Genomic DNA, 6,368 nt, shown 5'->3' with positions numbered 1-6,368 from the left:
TCGGGTCCTCGCCTTTGTAGCTGCCAAGACCAAAAAGAAGCTGGAGCTTCACCTGAAGAAGAGAGTCCATCTGAAGCATTGGCAGCTACCCAGGAGGGTCCAAGAAGCTCTCAGACACATGAAGCCTCCTCCTTCTCTGCCCAAGAGTGAAACTTCCCTAGTGCAAAAACTGGGCAGGAAGGCCAAAAGGTCAGTGGTCACAGGTCCGCCGTTGCTCCAGAGATCGTTGGATGTCATCCAGATGAAGGTGAAACTTCACCTGGCTAAGAAGTGTGTTGAAATACAAGCGGAGGCGTTTCCAGAGGTGGCCCTCCGCTCCTGGAGATGCTCAGTCTGGTTGGCCAAGCAGTCTCTGCCCAAGCTGGTATCTCACACGGACAAACCCTCGCAAGCTCGCTTGGTCTCCCTCCCCTTCGTGCTCCCCCAGGATGCTAAGAAAATGGAGTTGGCTGTGCAGAGATGGCGCCTTAGTTCCTGTTGGGACCTGGGAAAGCGGTACGTAGAGTCCCTGGTTACAATGGCCCCTCCTCCAGCTTCCTCCAAGCCCCTCCCAGGCAGGAGGACAGCTTCCGAATTCTCAGGGGCACAGACCCCATTTCTCCAGCAGCGGGGGCGAGAAACCTTGGAAGCCCATGTGAGAAAAAAGAGACTGCAGCATGAGTGGGGCCTCCCCAGTGTGATCAGGAGATCCCTGAAGGCTTTCCTGCCAAGCGTGGTCCTGCGGGGTTCCATCCTGCAGAAGACCAGGAGCCGCCTTGAAACTCTGCCACGGAAACTTGTCTTTCTTCCTGAGGACACCTGCATTCTCCTGGAGTTCCACCTTCAGAGGATGAAGCTCCAGCAAAGGTGGGGCTTGCCTAGAAGAGTCCTTGAGACCTACCGACGGCTGCTTCCAGAAGTTCCTTCTAAGGAGAAGAGAGTGGCAGTAAAGCCCTTTTCTCAGCAGCCCAGACTGGGGATAAGACCACTGCCAGGACGTCCCAAGCAGGAAGAGGAGAAGGCTAGGAAAATTCAGGGCCTTGAATTATGTCCAGTTCACCCACTCCTCATGTTAAAAACGAAAGTCTTGAAGAAACTGCAGGTCCATCTGACTAAGAAACATTTGGAGGTGTGCTTGCAAAGCTTTCCTGCTGCCCCACGAATTTCCTGGAGATCTTCTCGATGGTCTCAAAAGAGACCTCTCCCCAAGCTCATCCTTCCGGGTCTGAAGACCCCCCAGATCCGTGTCTCCTGCTCCTCCTGTGATTTGGCAGCCATGGGTCGGATCGAATCGGCATTGCAACGGGGCCGCCTCTCCTCTCTCTGGGGGCTCAGCCTCAAGTACATGGAAGCTGTTACTGAGATGGCCACCATCGTCCAGCAGGATGCAGAGAGGCCGCGTCCACCTGACGGGACCAAGGAATTTAGCTTTCGGTTTACAGAAGGGAAGACCCCGTTCTTCCAGCCGTCAGCCAGGGAGGTCCTAGAGATGCACCTTAGGAAAAAAAGGATCCAGCACCAGTGGGGTCTTCCTTCTCTGGCCCAGAGATCCTTGCAGAGCTTCATTGGCCACATGTCCCCATTGCGTCCTTCGAAGGCTGTCACTCACGCCTCCATCCTCCCTCGAGAGCTACTTTTCCTTCCTCGGAAAGTCACCAACTTCCTAGAGTTCCACCTTCAGAGGATGAAGCTCCAGCAAAGGTGGGGCATGCCCAGAAGAGTCCTTGAATCCTGCAGACGCCTGTTCCCGGGGTTTTTCTACAAGGAGAAGACCACGCAGTTGGTGAAACAGTATTCTCGGAAGCTCAGTCTGGGGATAAAAACACGGCCAGGGGGCCTTGTAAAACCTCGACTGGACATTCGAAAGACGCGAGGAGTCGGATTACGTCCAGCTCAGTCACTTTGCAGGTTAAGCCTTCAGGCCTTGAAGAAGCTGGAGGTCCACCTGACTAAGAAACATTTGGAGGTGTGCTTGGAAACCTTTCCTGCTGTCCCCCGTTTCTCTTGGCGATGTGTCTGGTTGTCTACAAGCAAGTCCCTTCCTAAGCTGATCCTTCCTGGTCTCAGGACCCCCCAGACTCGTAGGTCCTGCCTCTCCTTTGACTTGGAAGCCATAGGACGGATCGAAGTAGCTTTGCAGCGAGGTCGCTTGGTGTCCCTCTGGGGCCTGGGTCTGAAGTACGTGGAGACATTGGCAGCTATGTGTCCTGGAGGACCTTCAGCCAAGTTCAAAGAGGTCCCCTTTGAGTTCTCAGAAGTAAAATCCCCCTTTTTCAAAAATGCGGTCAAAGAAAACTTAGAAATGCATGTTAGGAAGAAGAGACTACAGCACGAGTGGGGCTATTCTACCCTGGTCCAGAGGTCCCTTAGAAGCTTAATTGGAGAAGCACCCCAACGGCACCGTGGTCTTCTGAAGGCCCTAACTCAGACTTCCTCGCTTCATCTAGAGTTGCGTTTCCTTTCTGAGCCGGTCAAACAAAACCTAGAGCTCCACATTCAACGGATGAAGCTGCAGCGAAGGTGGGGCGTCCCCCAGAAAGTCCATCGGTCAGTAAAGCTTTTTCAATCACTAGTTCCAGAGGAGAAACCTCAAGCCAAGTTTGGCCTTGGAGAAACTCAAAAAGTTCTCCTCCCAAAGAACGAGGGATGTCTGGAAGAACTCCTTAGATATACTCTGGAGCCCCATCTCAAGAAAAAATCCCTGGAGATTAAATTCCAGTTAATAGGATATGGCCCCATCAAGCGTGCTTTTCTTCCTAAATGGTCTTCTGTGTCCTCGGAAATCAAACCCAGAACCTCTTGCTTGTACTTTGTGGAGCAGGACATTGTGGAAAAGATTAACTTGAACATTAAACGCAAGCATTTAATGCATCTTTGGGGCCTTCCCAGTATCTACACTAAATCCTTGAACAAGATGTTTGGCAACGTTATAGCAGGAAGTCCGCCGCTAGAGATGTCCAAGCTTAGGAGGTGGACTCTGAAGAAGAACATTGGCCGGGAGAGTCAAGCAGCCGATGCAATGGGTTCCAGAACAAAAGAACTGAGATTCTCAAGGAAAGGTCCATGTTTTGTCCAAATTGAGATTTTGGACCTTCTGGAGACGCACGTCCGGCGCAAGAAGCTACAGCATGAATGGGGCTTACCATCCATGGTTCAAAAATCTCTTCAGGCCTTCGCTGCACTCTCTTTAGAACCAGAACGACTCTTGGAGGGGCTTGGCATTGCCACCTCCAGATCGTCGGGTGCATTAAAAGTGACAATTAAAATAACCAAGAACTTGTTTTTCTTGGATGTTGCGATGCAAAAGCTGCTGGAGGCTCACATGAAGACCCGAACTGCAACCCATCGATGGGGTCTTCCCAAACGTGTTCAGGAATCATTGAAAATGTTTCTGCCCCCTGCTGCTTCTTCCCAAGTTGAGGGCGACCAGGGTCAAGCCGAAACCCCACGGCACGCCTACAACCGACTCTTCCAGACTGCCGCAAAGCAACAGCACAAAGCAGAAAACATACGTTGTGTAACCACAGTCAAGAGGGCTCTCCCCAAAGCTGACCTTCTAGGAGAAACGTCTCGAGAAAAAATTTCGAGGTCTGGAAGAGAGACTCAGAAGAGGACACCTGGCAAAGAGACCACCCTGATGTTCGTTAAAGAGGAAGACTTGGAATTTATGGGATTACACGTACGGCACAAAAGGATTCAGCACGAGTGGGGATTACCAACTCTTGTGCAGAAATCTCTGCAGGCTTTTGCACCAGTCCCACCTGAGCTTCAGGAAAGATCCTTGACAGGTCTGGCTCTGGAGAGTTTGGAAGATGGAAGAACCCATCGTGAATGTCATTTGGGATTCCACCTGCAAGAGGGAGTTAATGCGTCCCGTTCCAGAAGAGAAGGACCACCATGGTGGACCTCATCCTGGAAAGAAGCCACCATCAAGCCTATGAAGAACATCCACCAGAGGAAACCAGATGCAAGACCTAGTTCCAGCTTTCTGGTGGCTGCCATCAGTTCCCCCGAGGTGAAGCTGCTTTCCTACGTCCATACGTCCTGGGATCTTCTGGAGTTTCACATCATCCACAAGAAGATCCAGCATGCGTGGGGACTGCCATCTGCCATCTTGAAATCTCTGGGCATTTTTGCTCCATTTCCACTCGACCTACAGAAACAGACCAGAAGGAGAGCTCAGAGGAGTCCAGAAGACAAGGCAGATGTGAAAACGAAGGCCCAGCAGCTTTGGTTTCTCGACACAAGTACACAGCAACATCTGGAGACCAGCGTGAGAACCATGGTCACAAAGCATAGGTGGGAGATTCCAAAACGGATTCAACATCTGTTTCATCCATTCCTCCCTCCTCGGCCCTCTTCCCAGGTTTCAGCACAGCCTCTCTGGTCTCACAGGTATAGACGGCCTCAAGACACATCACTTGCTCCCCAAATTTCGGTACCATTGCAAAAGGCAAAGCACCATTTGGGGGCAATGGAGATACCCCAAAGAGCATTACAGGTTAAGACTACTGAAACAATGAGGTTCTTATGTCCCAAAACGATGCTCTCTTTCCTCCCTGTTGAGGAGAGGGACCTTCTGGAATTTCACATCCGACAAAAGAAAATCCAGCACATGTGGGGCCTACCATCGATGGTGCTTAGATCTTTCCATGTCTTTGCCCCGAATCTTCTTCAACCAGAGAGGACTAGTGGGAAGACCACATCTAGGAAACCCAGAAGGGAGACAAGAGATGTGCAAATCCTTACTCAAGACCTCGATTTCCTCAGCATTAAGGTGAAGGAACACTTAGAGGCCCACCTGAGACATCGTACGTCAAAGCACAGATGGGGCCTTCCAGAAAGAGTCCGGCGATCTCTGAGGACCTTCCTGCCACCCAGATCTCCTTCTCATCCTGGGATGATTGGATCCCAGCATCTCTTGCCTTTACGACCCAAATCCTTACAGACAACTGAAGACATCTATGAACCGGTGATGTTTATGCCTGAGCCCAAGCAGAAGAGCTTAGAAAAGCCCAGGAGCAAAGTTGGCAAGAGACAAAGACGGTCTAGACAAACTAAAACCCAGACTTGTTTTGGTACCAAAATGGTGCTCTCTTTCCTTTCAGAAAGCAGCCGGAACCTTCTGGAATTCCACATCCAACGAAAGAAAATCCAGCACACGTGGGACCTACCATCGATGGTGCTTAGATCTCTCCATGTCTTTGCCCCATATCTTCTTCAGCCAGAGAGGACTAGTGGGAAGACCATGTCGAAGAAGCCCAGGAGGGACAAAATAGATGTGCAAATCCTTACTCAAGACCTCATTTTCCTCAGCATTGAGGTGAAGGAACGCTTGGAGGCCCACCTGAGACATCGTACATCAGAGCACAGATGGGGCCTTCCAGAAAGGGTTCAGCGATCTCTCAGGGCCTTCCTGCCACCCAGAACTCCTCATCCTGGGATGACTGGATTCCACCCTCTTTTGTCTTTACCACCCAAATCCTTACAGACAACTGAAGATGTCTATGAACCGGTGATGTTTAAGCCAGAGCCCAAGCAGAAGACTTTAGTAAAGCGTAGTGTTGGCGATAAGAGACAGGGAGCAATAGGCAGGTCTCAGCAAACTAAAGGCCAGAGTTGCTCTGGGACCAAATCGGGACTCTCTTTCCTCCCAGAAGGCAGCCAGAACCTTCTGGAATTCCACATCCAGTGGAAGAGAATCCAGCATGCGTGGGGTTTGCCGTCAGCGGTGCTACAATCATTGCAAGCTTTTGCTCCACATCTCTTTAAAGCTGAGAAGTGCACTACAAGGACGATGGCCAAGGTTCCCCCATGTGATGGAGGAGAAGTACAAATCCTTAGTCAAGACCTCGATTTCCTTAGCGTTGAGGAAAAGGAACGCTTGGAGGCCCACCTGAGACATCTTACGTCGGAGCATCGATGGGGACTTCCCGAAAGGGTTCAGAGATCTCTGAGGGCCTTCCTGCCCCCCAGATCTCCTCCTTGCTCTGAGATGACTGGATCCCTGCCTCTCTCGCCATATCCACCCACAGCCACCTACGTGCAGCCTTCGTGGACTTCCAAGGGGACAGAAGATACTCAGATCCTGCCACCTTCCTCTCCTTCTTCATACATCGCCAGGGATTACATGCCCAATGTTGGTAAGCTTGAAAGAAGAGTCAGCTTCCAAAAAGTGAAGTTTGCAAATGGAAGAACCACGCCAAGGGTGAAGAACATGACGCCTCTTCCAGGTTTTAAGGCAAAGATGGTCAGCTGGCAGAAGGAAGACGGTTCTCAGAGGACAACCGAACAGAGAGGCACTCTAGAAGGGCTGACTCCTCCTCCAAAACCTTCAGCTGCTAGCAGGGAACTGAAAAGGTCTCCTAAGATACCCAGCTATCTCTCCT

Source organism: Pituophis catenifer, unplaced genomic scaffold (genome assembly GCF_029215685.1).
Source record: "Pituophis catenifer annectens isolate HBS135680 unplaced genomic scaffold, rPitCat1.0.hap2 SCAF_2, whole genome shotgun sequence".
NCBI classification, from domain to species: Eukaryota; Metazoa; Chordata; class Lepidosauria; order Squamata; family Colubridae; genus Pituophis; species Pituophis catenifer.
Note: the sequence above shows the minus strand (reverse complement) of the source record.